Source organism: Triticum aestivum, chromosome 5B (genome assembly GCF_018294505.1).
Source record: "Triticum aestivum cultivar Chinese Spring chromosome 5B, IWGSC CS RefSeq v2.1, whole genome shotgun sequence".
Classification (NCBI taxonomy): Eukaryota; Viridiplantae; Streptophyta; class Magnoliopsida; order Poales; family Poaceae; genus Triticum; species Triticum aestivum.
The window spans coordinates 275,779,143-275,795,182 of NC_057807.1; positions in this window are offsets into that span (position 1 = coordinate 275,779,143).

Below are 16,040 nucleotides of genomic sequence, written 5' to 3' on the forward strand. Positions count from 1 at the left end.
GTTGCCGAATCGCCTGGCATGATAGTGGTGGTGGCTGTGACGCAGATGCATCTTTGTTGGGCATTTGCCATTTGTATTTGTGACGCAGTGGCCTCCTGGCTAAAAGGGTCTTGAGCAGCGAAGCAGGCGTGGCTGCGTGTTCAAGCAGACCCTCAGCTGAAGCCGATGTTTGGCTCGGAGAACAACGTAATTCAATCCAGGGTGAACAGGGAGTTGAATTTTTTGGTGATTTGGATCGTCACTGAGGCGAATGCGGAAGAGTGTGCCTAGATGTGCTCCTCGGAAGTCCCGCTCCCTCTTGAAATAGGCTTTCACCCCACTTTATGGATAAAGCACCAAGACGTCCATACAACGAGTCAAAAAGAAATGCAATAGAAGTCTGCTGGGGCATCATCACAAACACACCCAAATAAAAACAAAACATAGACAAAAAAAGGACCACCAAGTGGCCATGTCAACAGGGGGTAGACGGCGAAGATAGGCAGCAAGCAATGACATGCAGCGCATCCAACATTTGCCCCAGCCGTCCTCGATCCTGCTGCCTAGCCAGCGGGTGCAGGTGCTGCAAGAACACAAGAAATTTGAAGTAACATGGGATAGGCTAGGGGGGCAGGGAAGGGCTTCCAAAACCCTCCTAGGGTTGGCCACATGGGAGAAATCCCGTTAAACTTGGAGATAACATCTTATGTCTAGATTCAACCCTTTAAATTTAGAGATAGGACCTTATCTCCAGATTTAAACAACATGTGCCTTGGGGAATGGTGCAGCAAGCCCATGTGAGCTGTAGACCCACCCCTCGGTCCATGTGGGCCCTTCCCGGGTCATTGGGCCCCATGGTGGACCCCCCTTGAACCTTCTAGAACCTTCCTGGTACAATACCAAAAACACGAACTTTTTCCGGAACCCAAAATATGAATTCCCATATATAAATCTTTACCTCCAGACCATTCTAGAGCTCCTCGTGATATCCAGGATCCCACCCGAGACTCCGAACAACCTTCAGACTTTCCACTATTAATATGTCATTACTACCCTAATACTATCAAAAGTTAAGCATGCGACTCTACGGGTTCGGAACATGCAGACATGACCGAGACTCCTCTCCGGTCAATAACCAATAGCGGGACCTAGATGCCCACATTGGTTCCTACATACTCAACTAAGATCTTTATCAGTTGAACCACGATGTCGAGGATTCAGTTAATCCCGTATGCAATTCCCTTTGTCGAGCGATATGTTGCTTGACCGAGATTCGATCATCGGTATCTCCATACCTAGTTCAGTCTCGTTACCGGCAAGTCTCTTTACTTGTTCTATAATACAAGATCCCATGACTAAAATCATTAGGCACATGAAGCTTCTTATTATGTTGTATTACCGAGAGGGTCTAGAGATATCTCTCCGTCACACGGAGTGACAAATACAAATCTCGATCCACGCAACCCAATAGACACCTTCGAAGATACATGTAGAGCACCATTATGATCACCCAGTTATGAAGTGACATTTTATAGGACACAAAGTATTTCTTCGATGTTCGGGGGTGGCATGATCTCATGGTCTAAGGAACTGATAGTTGACATGAAGAAAGCTGTAGCAAATGGCTAAACGATCTAATGCTAAGCTTAAGGTTGGGTCTGTCCATCACATCATTCTCCTAATGATGTTATCTCGTTATCAAATGACAACTCATGTCTATGGTTAGGAAACCTTAATCATCTTTAATCAACGAGCTAGTCTAGTAAAGGCTTACTAGGGAAACCTTAACCATCTTTGATCAACTCATTTAAGTTTCGAGTCAATACAATTCTAGCGTGAATACTAAACATTTATCATGAACGAGAAATATGATAATAACCATTTTATTATTGCCTCTAGGGCATATTTCCAACAGTCTTCCACTTGCACTAGAGTCAATAATCTAGTTTACATTGTAATGAATCTAACGCCCATGGAGTCCTGGTGCTGATCATGTTTTGCTCGTGCAGGAGGTTTAGTCAATGGGTCTGACACATTCAGATCCGTATGTAATTTTCAAAGTTCTATGTCTCCATCCTTAATGTAATTACGTATGGAGTTGAAGCGGTGTTTGATGTGCTTGGTCTTCTTGTGAAACCTGGGATCCTTGGCAATGGCGGTATCACCAGTGTTGTCACAAAAGATAGTCATTGGATCCGATGCACTAGGTATCACCCCTAGGTCGGATATGAACTGCTTCATCCAGACTCCTTGCACTACTTCTGAGCAGCTATATACTCCGCTTCACATATAGTTCCCGCTACAATGCTCTGCTCGGAACTGCACCAACTGACTACTCCACCATTTAAAAAATACGTATCTGGTTTGTGACTTCGAGTCATCCGGATCAGTGTCAAAGCTAGCACCAACGTAACCCTTTACGACGGGCTCTTCGTGACCTCCATAAACGAGAAACATGTCCTTAGTCCTCTTTATGTACCTAAGGATATTCTTGACCATTGTCTAGTGATCCACTCCTGGATTACTTTGGTACCTCCTTGCCAGACTTATGGCAAGACACACATTAGGTCTGGTACACAATAATACAATTCTAGCATGAATAATAAACATTTATCATGAATGGGATATATGATAATGACCATTTTATTATTGCCTCTAGGGCATATTTCCAACAAGGAAAATGGTAAATAATGTAAATGCAAGGAGAGGAAAGTTTATGCGTAGGTACTTGATATATGTTGATGATGTATCCCCGGAACGGTGCCAGAAATTCTTCCTCCTACTTGTGAACTGCGTTGGGATTTCCCCGAAGAGGAGGGGATGATGAAGTATAGTAGAGATAATTATTTCCCATAGTTAAGAACCAAGGTTATCAATCCAGTATAACCAAGTAACACCTTGTTAATAGCGCCTACTGTCGGTGCATCAAACCCTGGGTCTGTTGCCCTGACTGTGCATAGGCATGGGATCAAGATTGAAGCACCAACCCAAGACAGAGTACAAGAAATCAAGAGATTCTAAGGACCAACAAGCAGATCAGAGGGACCAAGACCAAGCTAGAGAAGCAAGATATCATCAAGAGAAAGGTCTCCTTTGCCAGGCAGGTGAGCCAGCAAGGGACGAGGCCACCCCCAGGAGAAGACGACCAAGGCGTCCTGGCAGGGCCTGCCGAGACTTGCGGAGGCTAAATCACCTCACCAACCACTCCACCACGGCCCATGTCGTCGATCGGTGCGGTGTCAAGCTACAGAATGATTAAGTGGCAGGCATTCGCCACATGGCAACCTCTCCCTACAAGAAAAGCACACAGAAGACACCCATCTTACGATGTGTCAAACAAGCAAGTGTGGAGCTGGCAAGATAGCCCGGCAAGCCTTGCCGGGCAACAAACGATATGACGTTAAGTGGTGCATTAAATGCACACTGTGAGCCCACATAGTTAGGTATGATAGCATTGTTTGCTATCATATCAATGCATAATGACTACTTTGCCATTGTGGTGACCCCTTGAAAGATCGTGGATGTCGCCTAGAGGGGGTGAATAGGCGTTTTAAAATAATTACGGTAGAGGCTTGAACAAATGCAGAATAAACCTAGCGGTTAATTTGTCAAGCACAAAACCTACAACAACTAAGCTCACCTATGTGCACCAACAACTTATGCTAAGCAAGATAAGCAACTATGTGATAGCAAGATATATGATAAAGAACAATATGGCTATCACAAAGTAAAGTGCATAAGTAAAGGGCTCGGGTAAGAGATAACCGAGGCATGCGGAGACGACGATGTATCCCGAAGTTCACACCCTTGCGGATGCTAATCTCCGTTTGGAGCGCTGTGGAGGCACAATGCTCCCCAAGAAGCCACTAGGGCCACCATAATCTCCTCACGCCCTCCCACAATGCAAGATGCCGTGATTCCACTAAGGGACCCTTGAGGGCGGTCACCGAACCCGTACAAATGGCGACCCTTGGGGGCGGTCACCGAACCCGTACACTTTGGCAACCCTTGGGGGCGGTCACCGGTACCCGTCAAATTGCTCGGGGCGATCTCCACAACCTAATTGGAGACCCCGATGCTTGCCCGGAGCTTTACACCATAATGATTGAGCTCCGAACACCACCAACCGTCTAGGGCGCCCAAGCACCCAAGAGGAACAAGCTCAAAGGCACCAAGCACCCAAGAGTAATAAGCTTCTCAACTTGTAACTTCCACGTATCGCATGGAGAACTCAAACCGATGCACCGAATGCAATGGCAAGGGCACACGGAGTGCCCAAGTCCTTCTCTCCCAAATCCCACCAAAGCAACTAATGCTAGGGAGGAAAAAGAGAGGAAGAACGAAAGAAGAACACGAAGAACTCCAAGATCTAGATCCAAGGGGTTCCCCTCACTAAGAGGAGAAAGTGATTGGTGGAAACGTGGATCTAGATCTCCTCTCTCTTTTCCCTCAAGAACTAGCAAGAAACATTGGAGGGATTGAGAGATAGCAAGCTCGAAGAAGGTCAACAAGGGGAAGAACACGAGCTCAAAGGATAAGGTTCAATGGGGAAGAAGACCCCCTTTTATAGGTGGGGAGAAAAACCAATCGTTATCCCCTCACTCAGCCCGCACGACGCGGTACTACCGCAGGGAGCTGCGGTACTACCGTGGTTGGCCGCGGTACTACCGCTGCAGGTTGCGGTACTACCGCATGTGCGGCTCTGGCCAGATGAAGGCCTGTTGCACAGGGCAACGAGTGGTAGAACCGCCGGAGCGGTACTACCGCGCGCCCCTACGGTACTACCGTAAGGCAGGCAACACTAGGCGCAGAGAAAGCACGGACGTAAAAAATTACTTCCGTACCTACTTCCGGTGAGGGAGGACCTACGCAAAACTCCGGCACGGTACTACCGCACACGAAGAGCGGTACTACCGCGTAGGGCGCGGATGTAAAAAATTACATCCGCCCCTACTTCCGCTCATGCTGCTAAGCCTGGCCAGAGCCCACGGTACTACCGCGTAGGGCGCGGATGTAAAAAATTACATCCGCCCCTACTACCGCTTGAGCAGCTGCGCCTGGCCTGAGGCCACGGTACTACCGCTCCCACAGAGCGGTACTACCGCAAGGGCCTGCGGTACTACCACTCCGGAGAGCAGTACTACCGCATGCCCCAGATCAGCAACACCAGGAGTCCTTCATTTTGCAGAGAAGACAACAGAGGGAAACAGAAAAACCAGAACTGCCATAACTTCTGCAAATGAGCTCCGAATTGAGCAAACTCAAGCTTGTTGGATACAAGACAATGAGTAGCATCAAAACAGAGACAGTGGAGGTATGCCTAACAAGAGAGGAGAGGAACCTCCAACAAAGAAGAACCGGCAGAACCTCCAACATCGAAAACATCATAGAAGATGCATGCAAACTCCGTTTCCGATGAACTCGAGCTTGTCATAAAAATGACCATAAGCTCCAAAACTCACAAGGAGAAGAACCAAATAAGAACCAATAAAGATGATGCAAGGATGAAATGGTTTGGGCTCTCTACGAATGATACGATCAAGCAACTCATCGAGAGCCCCCCTTGATAGTACGGCAATCAATCCTATAACCCGGTCTCCCACAACTACCATGAGACCGGTAAAATAGAAAACCTATCAAGGGCAAACCTTTGCCTTGCACAATGTCCACTTGAGCTAGATGATGACGATCTACTCCTCAAGATGGACCACCTTTCTTGATTGTGTTGGCTCGATGAAGACTAGTTGATTGATTCCCCATACTCCACTATGGGTGAGCCACTCTTCCGCTCATCTTCACAAGTCCATTGTCACCACAATGGACGGCAAGCTTCAAGCACTTGATCTCTTCGTGATGCATCACTTGAACTTGCACACCGCAACCTAACCCCACAAAGAACTCTCACGAAGACCATGGGTTAGCACACAAAGCGTAATGGACAATGCTTACCATACCATGGGATCACTTGATCCCTCGGTACATCTTGTGCGCTTTGTGTGTTGAATCTTTCCAACTCTCTTCATTTGAATGATGTCTTGAAGGTAGACATGAATGATCACACAATCTTCTTCTTCAAGACATGCTTGCAATAAGCTCAACACTCACATGACCAATCTTTGGATAATTCCTTAATAGCACCGTGGTCATCACAAACTCTCCTTGAAACCAACAAATGGACTCCAAGAAAAGCTTATGGACAAACTCTTCAAATGTAACTCAAGGAAACCATTAGTCCATAGAGATTGTCATCAATTGCCAAAACCAAACATGGGGGCACCGCATGTTCTTTCACCCCTTAATCTATAAAAGGAGGCCCTTGGCAACCGTAGACAAGGTTATAAGGTTGGATAACTCACACCCCCATACGCATGTAGTCGCTGCCGCCCTGAGGCAACCCTTGCCGGGCAAGTGTACTATGCTCCACCACCACATTTCCATCATCAATCCACCAAAAGCAGCAGTAGGGTTTTACGCCTTGCGGTGGCCTGAACATGGGTCAATCTTCTCGTGTGATCTCTGCGGTGCTGCCTCACGTTCATCTACTCTTTGTGCAACGCAACTCCCCCCTGCCGAACCAGCAAGGGGCCTCCTGGTCCCATAGGTGGCCGTGGTTTCCCACGACATCTTTGGTGCGTCAGGTAGGGGACTCGCCTGCGCGAACCTGAAGATGTGAGCAGCGCGTCACCTTCACTGCCATCTGCATCTTTGATGACGCCATCGACCATGGCACCCAAGAAAAAACCCGTTTCTTCGGCTCATCCATCCACCTCGAAGGCTCCGCCGCCCGCGGCCTCCGAAGCTACGGGGGTCGCGGAGACACGCGAGACGCTCTTGGGAATGTTCTTGGAGTAGGCGGCACCGCCACCACTTCCCCCGCGGACGACGCAGGAGCTGGAGGCACCGGAGGAGAGCAACACCAACAACACGTCGACGGCCATGCTTCGCTCGCCGATGGGCACGGCCGCAGTGATGGCGCTCAGTCTGGGGTGAACCGCCACCCTCCGGTCGCCCCTGTCACAGGCACGACCACTGCACATGCGCTTTCCCCTAGGCGACTCAACCAAGCCACTGCGCCCAATGGAGCCACAAGCTCTTGAGCGCCTTCGCCGCACCACCCTGCCCTCCAGGTGGTTGCACCGCAACAGCACGGGCGTGATGCTGCCGCTGCTGGCACCGTCGGGAGCCGAGCGACGGCGCGATCGACTTCATCGTCATCCATCCCAAGTACAGCCTCGGAGGCCATGGCGCGGGCTCAGCTACTGCTGAGGTTTCCGCCGGCGACCGAGCAGATGGACGAATGGCGTGCCACCATCCAAAGTCTGCTCGGTTTCGCCAAAGTTGGGGGCTCACGGCGAGCTAACCCGCCACAGCCTCCCCAAGCGACAACGAGGGCTCATGATGCTGCCCATACGGAAAAGGCCATCCCCACGGTGTAGTCCCCGCCACAGCAGCCACGACCAAATCAAGACTCCAATGATGTTTCGATGGCCTCCTCTGACCCTCGAGCATGTTCAGGCCAACAACGAACCCCGGAGGATAGGTGGAGAGGAGACGCATGCGTCGTCAAGAAGCGTCGCGACGACCTCCGCCGAACCGACGGGTGCGACGGCCCCGACGTCGACGAGCCTGCTCTCAGTATTGGCGGGCACCTACCTTTCGAGGTTGGCTGCCCTGCCTTTACCCATGAGTTGCGGCAAGTCTGTTGGTCGTCCGTTCGCATGTTCAAGCCAGAGATACCTGAGAAGTATGATGGGAGGCCGAACCCGGCAGAGTTCCTGAGCATCTACACCATCGTTGTTCAGGCTGCCGGGGGAAGAGATGAGAAGGTGTTCGCCAACTACTTCCCATTGGCCCTCAAGTCCAATGTGAGGTCTTGGCTGATGCACCTGCCGGAGAACTCCATTTCGTCATGGGCAGACCTGTGCCACGAGTTCATCGGTGCCTTCACCGGTGGCCACCAGGAGCCGGGCAGACCCAACGACCTGCAGCTTCTCCAATAGTAGGAAGCTGAAACCCTTCGTAAGTATTTACAGAGATTCAGCAAAGTTCATAGAAATATTCCAAATATCCATCCAACAGCTGTGATAGCTGCCTTCTATTCCAATGTGCGCAACCGCCGGATCCGTTCTAAGATGAACGTGCGGTTGCCCAAGACTGTGAAGGAGCTCTAAATATTGGTGGATAAGTGTGCTCAGATGGAGGAGGGAAGGAAGCTACTCGGAGAGGAAGATTACATCAATGTTGATTCAAAGGATGATGATGAATCAACCAATCAGAAGAAGAGCAAGAAGCACAGTAAGAAGCGAAGGGATAAGGCAGTGATGACTGTTGAAGGATCAGGCACCCCTAGTACCGGCAAGACCGCCAAGGCTGAGGTCCCCGGCAAGGAGACTGCCGTGTGCACTGATTGCCGGGAAGCTGCGGCTACCGAGAAGGTCGGGAAGGGCGATGGGCCATACTGCAAGATTCATCGGACCACGGGCCACGACCTTCAAGAGTGCTATCAGGTTGAGCAGTTGGTCAAGAGACAGAGAGCTGAGTATGAGAAGCGCGATAAGGAAAAGGGTCAGCATATTGCTGATGGTAAGAGCCGAGGCAGTGAAGCAAATCGCCCCGGCAAACCCTTTCGGAGCAAAGGAAAACCCGCCAAGGTCCAGGTGAAGGAAGCCTGTGATGGAGGGGATGAAGAGGAAACCAGTGAGCAAGAGTTTCAGAAGCCACTGACATCCTATGCGTTGATGGGGGTGCATCTCTGCACACCTCTCATCGCCAGCTCAAGAGGTGGGTGCGAGAAGTCAATGTTGTGGAACCAGCTCCAGAGGCCCGGAAGCCGCTCAAATGGCCCCGTACGCCCATCATCTTTGACGAGGAGGATCATCCTAGCCGTACCAATGAGGTAGGGTGCCTGCCATTGTTGGTTTCTCAAACAAATGGCAACCTCAAAGTCATGAAGATGTTGGTAGACGGCGGGGCCAGACTGAATCTGATTTCCCCAACAGTTATCAGCAAGTTTCAGATAGCAGAGGAAGAGCTAGAAGTTACCAGCACGTTTCAAGGAGTTAATCCCGGAAGGAGTCATCCTAAGGGAAATATCACGTTGTCGGTAACGTTTGGGGGAGAACTGAACTACCGGACTGAGAATATTGTGTTTGACGTGGTTGATCTCCCCCTGGCGTACAATGGGATTCTTGGACGCTCGGCTCTGGATAAATTCATGGCGGCATCCCACTATGCCTACAACACCCTGAAGTTTCCTGGGCCACTCGGAGTTATCACCATCACATCAGATGAGAAGGATGCAATCATTTGTGTGGACAAGATGTACCGGGACGCGGTCACGGCAGAGGTAACGGCAGCAGCAGTCCCTGCCAAGGAAAGTAAAGGAAACAAGAGGGATTGTAGGACCTCCGGCAAAGAGTCTGAGAAGCGTGCCCCCATCGAGTGCACAACACCCGTTGACGATGTTCCGGGGTGTTCCAATAGCAAGAGATCCAAGGTTGTTGCTCCACAAGTGAAAAAGGCCCCGGCAGGGCTGGCTGGCATTGATGGTACTTTCACTATCAGCGCCACCCTTGATGACAAATAGGAAAGCATGCTTGTTGCCTTCCTGTGGGCGAATATCAATGTGTTTTCCTGGCAACCATCTGACATCCCCGGTGTTCGCAGGGAGGTAATCGAGCACCACCTTGCTGTCTGCCGACACACCAGACCTGTTAAACAGAAAGTCCGGAAGCAGGCCTTGGAGAGACAGCAGTTTATTGTGGAAGAGATCAGGAAGCTTGAGGCAGCTGGTTTGGTCAGAGGAGTGCTATATCCCACTTGGCTAGCAAACCCAGTGGATGTCCGGAAGGCAAACAGGAAGTGGAGGCTTTGCATTGATTTCACGGATCTCAACAAGGCTTGCCCGAAAGACCTGTTTCCCTTGCCGCGTATTGATTAGATTGTGGATTCCACTTCAGGCTTTGCTCTCATTTCTAGATGCATATTCTGGATATCACCAAATCTTCATGTCCAAAGAAGATGAGGAGAAGACGTCGTTCATCATTCCATGTGGTACATACTGCTTTGTCTGCATGCCATTTGGATTAAAGAGTGCCAGGTCTACTTTTGCAAGGGCAATCCAGATTGGTTTTGAACCTCAGCTACACAGAAACATTGAAGCTTATATGGATGACATTGTGGTCAAAACCAAGGACAGAGCAACTCTTATCCAAGATTTGGAGGAGACATTTGCAAATTTGCGCAAGATCAACTTGAATCTCAACCTAGAGAAGTGCGTGTTTGGCGTTCCCTCCGGCAAACTGCTTGGGTACTTCGTGTCCCATAGGGGGATCAAAGATAATCCCAACAAGATCGAGGCCATTGAGAAGAGCCAAGTGCCAAGGACAATTAAAGATGTGAGGCAGCTAATAGGATGTGTTGCCATGCTAATCAGGTTCATCTCCATGTCTGCCGAGCTTGCCCGACCATTCTTCAAAATTTTGAAGAAGGCAGGTCCTATGAACTGGACCCCGGAAGCAGATGCAGCTTTGCAAGAGTTGAAGGCCTACCTGTCCTTTGTGCCTACCTTGGTTGCTCCCAAACCCCAGGAGCCGCTGTTGATATACTTAGAGGAAACCAACCAAGTGGTCAGTGCAGCCTTGGTAGCACAGCGAGAAGTGGATGAGGCAGAGAGTAAGCATAGATCGGCAGAGTCAGACAAGGATCAGGACAACAGTGAGCACGGCGATGAGGGCAACCCCAAGGACATGGCAAGGAAGAAAGTGGTGCAGCGCCCAGTGTACTTCGTCAGCTCCTTGTTACAGGGGGCTAGATCGAGGTACTCTAGCGTGCAAAAGTTGATTTTTGGTCTCATCATGGCCTCAAGGAAACTGCGCCACTACTTCCAAGCCCATGAGATCACGGTTGTCACTCGTTTCCTATTGAAACGGATACTCCGAAACCCTGAGTCTACTGGCAGAATAGTGGAATGGGATTTGGAGCTATCCAGCTTTGGTTTGAAGTTTGAAAGCACATCAACTATCGAGAGCAGGGTGTTGGCAGAGTTTATTGCAGAATGGATGCCAACCCCTGATGAGGAAGTGACAGAGACAGTTATCCCCGGCAAGGAATCACCCCAAGAATGGATTATGTATTTTGATGGTTCTTTTTCCCTACAAGGTGCAAGTGCTGGCATGCTTCTAATTTCCCCCTCCGGGGAGCACATGAAGTACGTTGCCTGAATGCATTTTGCCCGGGAAGAAGCAACCAACAATATAGCAGAGTATGAGGGGCTCCATGCCGGGCTCAGGATTGTAGCTAAATTGGGAATTATGAAGCTGATCATTCAAGGAGATTCATAGCTTGTGGTGAGACAAGTCAACAAGGATTATAAAACTCCACTGATGGAGGCATACGTCAAGGAAGTGAGGAGATTAGAGGAGCACTTTGACGGATTGCAAACAGAGCACGTACCCCGTGCGGAAAACAACATAGCTGATCATCTGTTAAAGTGTGCTGCGCAGAAGCTTCCTGTGGAACCAGGAACTTTTGTTCCCCATCTCACTCAACCCTCCGTATCACCAGCAACAATGGCCCGGAAAAAGGAGAAACTTGGACACCGGTAAGCCTCTCCCGGTAGAGGCATCCGCTACCGGCAGAGACCCTGTCAGAAACAACTCCTCGCAGCCTGCCGGACCACCCCTCCAGCCGGGTCCATGGACCCCGCGTATGAGGCATGTGCTTCCGCAGCGGAGGAGGTGCTGTTAGTCCTTGTTGCCGAGTCCCAGGCTCCAACTTGGGCAAGGCACATTGTCCGCTTCCTCCAAACCAGAGAGCTTCCTGGCGTCCAAGACGAAGCTGAAAAAGTAGCCCGGAGGGCCAGTATGTATCAGTTTGTCGATGACACTCTATACAGAAGGAGGCCCAACGGTGTGAAATTGAAGTGCGTCTGTCGGGAAGAAGGAAAGGAACTGCTGGGTGATGTACACAAAGGCATGTGCGGCTCCCACATTGGATCATGGGCATTAGTTAGGAAAGCATTCCAGCAAGGATTCTATTGGCCCACAACCCTCCAAGATGCGATCAAGCTAGTCACCAAGTGTGAAGCCTACCAGCTCCATTCCAAGAAAACCCACATGCCTGCCCAAGTTCTTCAGACAATTCCTTTATCATGGCCATTTTCGGTCTGGGGGCTCGTTATCCTCGGCCCCTTCCCCCGAGCAATCGAGGGCTTTGAATTCTTGTTCGTTGCTATCGACAAGTTTACAAAGTGGCCAGAAGTGACTGCCATGAGAAAGGTGACTGATCAGTCAGCTATCAAGTTCTTGAAATATCTGGTGTGTCATTTTGGAGTTCCGGCAAGGATCATCACCGACAACGGCACCCAGTTCACGAGTCGCGCCTTCATGAAATATGTTCATACCCTCAGATGCAAGGTCTCATTCGCCTCTGTGGCACACCCCCGGAGCAATGGACAAGATGAGAGAGTGAACGCTGAAGTGTTGCATGGACTCAAGACAAGAACCTTTGATACGCTGCAGAAGCACGGCAGGCGGTGAATCAAGGAGCTGCCGGTAGTTCTCTGGTCCCTCACAACGACACCTAACTGAGCTACTGGGCAGACTCCCGTCTCCCTGGTCTACGGGGCAAAAGCAGTTATACCCATGGAACTCATTTACGGGTCGCCTTGAGTGCTTGCCTACGATGAAGTAGTGCAAGATCATCACTAGCGTGACGACGCTGTGCTACTCGAGGAGAACAGTCTCCGGGCTGCTACGCATGTTGCACACTATCAGCAAGCTCTACGTCGCTATCATAGCCACAGGGTTCATGCACGGTGTTTTGAGGAAGGTGACCTTGTCCTTAGGCGCGTTCAGTCCGCCAAGGGTACAAACAAGTTGTCACCAAAGTGGGAAGGCCCTTACCGGGTAGTACGAGTCACCAGACCTAGCGCAGTCCGTCTCGAGACCAGAGATGGCACTCAGTTGCAAAACTCATGGAATATTGAGCATCTCCGCATGTTCTCCCCGTAAGGCGTGGCTGTCGGGCCCTGCTCGGTAGCCACCCATTTGTACAGGCCTTGCCTCAGCTGCATGTAACCCCTTGTATGAAGCCCCGGTGATGACCTCGTGAAAGAGAAAGCGCTGGTGGGCCCCCGACCAAGGATGCATGCATGCATAAGCATTCCAAGATTGCTGCATAAGCATCTCATGAGCATTTCCATATGCATATAAATACGATCGCATCCTGCATTCATTCTCATCTGCACGAAGCTGTAGGTTCTCGTCGTGAACTTGGCTTCGACAAGGAGTTGAGAAGATTGCCCGACACTGCGATCCCTGGCAAGCCAAATAGATAAGTTCTGCCTCTTGTCCATTTGTGTTCTGCAATCTATAACTTATGCATTAGAAAACCTCACCACTCTTTTTAAAATTAGGTGCTCCCATCCCTGACTCGAACATTGCTTTGATCAGAATGGTCATAGTGGCCTTTGGTAAAAGGAAGCTGGCGGGTGGCTGGTCCCTTTGTCTGTAACCCTGCAGATGTTGCTTTCCAGCAAACAAAAAGGGTGCCGGCAAGATAGCCTGCCGGGAAAAACTCTTTTATTTACATTAAAGGGGCATCTCGCCTCTGCATGGATATATAAATGCACGGGTTCTGGCAAGGTTTATCTTTTTCACAAACATGTTGATAAAAGTACTAGCATTACAGAACACAAACATGGACTCGAGAGATTACATTATTTGAATTAAAATTTGGCAAGTACATACTGATTTAATATTTAAAAAAGATAAGTGCCCCGTGATCTCCTCTTTTCATTTTCCCTCCCCCAGGCATTGCGGTGGAAGGAGGAAAAATCGAGAAAAGCGCCTGGGTGAGAACCCGTCCCGGTCCCGTGAAGGACCGTCCGAAGGTGGCCGAACAAGACAGAGGCTGGCGAAGGTGTGGAGGAGAAGCGTAGGAGCGGGGCGGTGCACCCCCCGGTCGCCATCACCAACAAGAAGACCCGACTCGAGCCCTGACGGGGTCATCCACAGAGGCTTGGTCGGGAGATCACTGGACGAAAGACGAGGGTGCCAAGAAGACATCCCTCCACGTCTATAGCCCAAAGAGGCCGGTGATGATGGTGCCAGGGAGGGAAGGGAAGGACGGAAGACGAGGCGGCAGGTTGCCGGTCAGAGGCGAAGGCATCCATGCCATCATACTCTAACCTGACCCTCCACCACTCGCTACCTCCACCTTCCCTCATTTTCTCTCCGTCACCACAACTTTCGGAGAGCGCTAGGACTCTGACCCAGCGTCCCCTCCGGGAAGACGGCGAGCGGCCAGGACAGGCAAGGGGTTGAGGCACACCGCTCCCCACCTTGGTGGGCAGTAAGGCGCGCCTCTCGTCGACATCAGCACCAAGGCTTCCGGAAGGAGGAGTGCTGGGATTACCAACGGTCTCCAGCCCCGCCTCTCGGCCAAGCTTCAAAGGAACTAGGAGATCCATCATAGCAAGGACCAGGCTCACTCCTCGAGCGACAGCACCGGCAGTTGGCAACACTCGCCCCAACCAAGAGCCCAGAGACTGACCCCAGGCTCTCCTTTTCAACATGACCACCAGCAGCAGAAGACGGAGGAGAAGGAAAATGTGAGAATGGATGACTCCGCCCTCCTCCACCCCTCCTTTTATAGGCGGTCAGGGAGGGGAGCCGTTCCCTCAACAGGCGTCCATCGTCCTCCACCAATTCAAGATGATCGGGCCCTCGCCTCGGTGCTCTCTCGTGCCATGCGCCTCCATTTCCTACCCCACGTGATGCATGCAGCATACGTGGCTAAGGATAAGGGAGTGGTGGGAAGAGTGAATTGGCAGTTTCTACCCCGTGCATTAAAGTCATTCACGGGCCATTACTGGAGCAGCCCCACCACTATTGGCTTTACATGACGCACAGGAAAACCGGAAACTGGCCCAAAATCAGGACTAATGAAGAAGCAAAGAAGATCTCAAGAGACCAGGCTCTTCAGCAACTCTGCCTGTGCACTTACTAGGCCCCACCCCGATGATGCTTGGCAACGCGTTTGGGGCAGGCCCGGGGGCTTCTGTCGGTGCAACAAACCCTGGGTCTGTTTCCCTGACTGTGCACAGGCACGGGATCAAGATTGAAGCACCAACCCAAGATAGAGTACAAGAAATCTAGAGATTAGAAGGACCAACAAGCATATCAGAGGGACCAAGACCAAGGCAGAGAAGCAAGATATCATCGGGAGAAAGGTCCCCTTTACCGGGCAGGCGAGCCCGGCAAGGAACGAGGCCACCCCCAGAAGAATACGACCAAGGCGTCCCGGCAGGGCCTGCCGGGACTTCTGGAGGCTAAATCATATCACCAACCACTCCACCACGGCCCACGTCATTGATCAGTGCGGTGTCAAGCTGTGGAATGATTAAGTGGAAGCCATTCGCCACATGGTAGCCTCTCCCTATAGGAAAAGACCACAGATGACACCCGTTTTACGAAGTGTCAAACAAGCAGGCGTGGAGCTGGCAAGATAGCCCGGCAAGCCTTGTCGAGCAACCAACGATATGATGTTAAGCGGTGCATTAAATGTGCACTGTCAGCCCATAGAGTTAGATATGATAGCACGGTTTGCTATCATATCAATGCATAATGACTACTTTGCCATTGTGGTGACCCCTTGATCTATAAAAGGAGGCCCTTGGCAACCGTAGACAAGGTTAGAAGGTTGGATAACTCACACCCCCATACACGCGTAGTCGTTGCTGCCCTGAGGCAACCCTTGCCGGGTAAGTGTACTATGCTCCACCACCATATTTCCACCATCATTCCACCAAAAGCAGGAGTAGGATTTTACGCCTTGCGGCGGCCCGAACTCGGGTAAGTCTGCCCTTGTGATATCTGTCGTGCTGCCTCACGTTCGTCTGCTCTTTGTGCAACGTGACACCCCCCTGCCGAACCAGCAAGGGGCCTCCTGGTCCTATAGGTGGTCGTGGTTTCCCGCGACACCGGCACACAAACAACAAATCATTGCAACCCAACATGAACAAGGGGTTGTCAATCCCTCGACGGCTATGAGCAAGA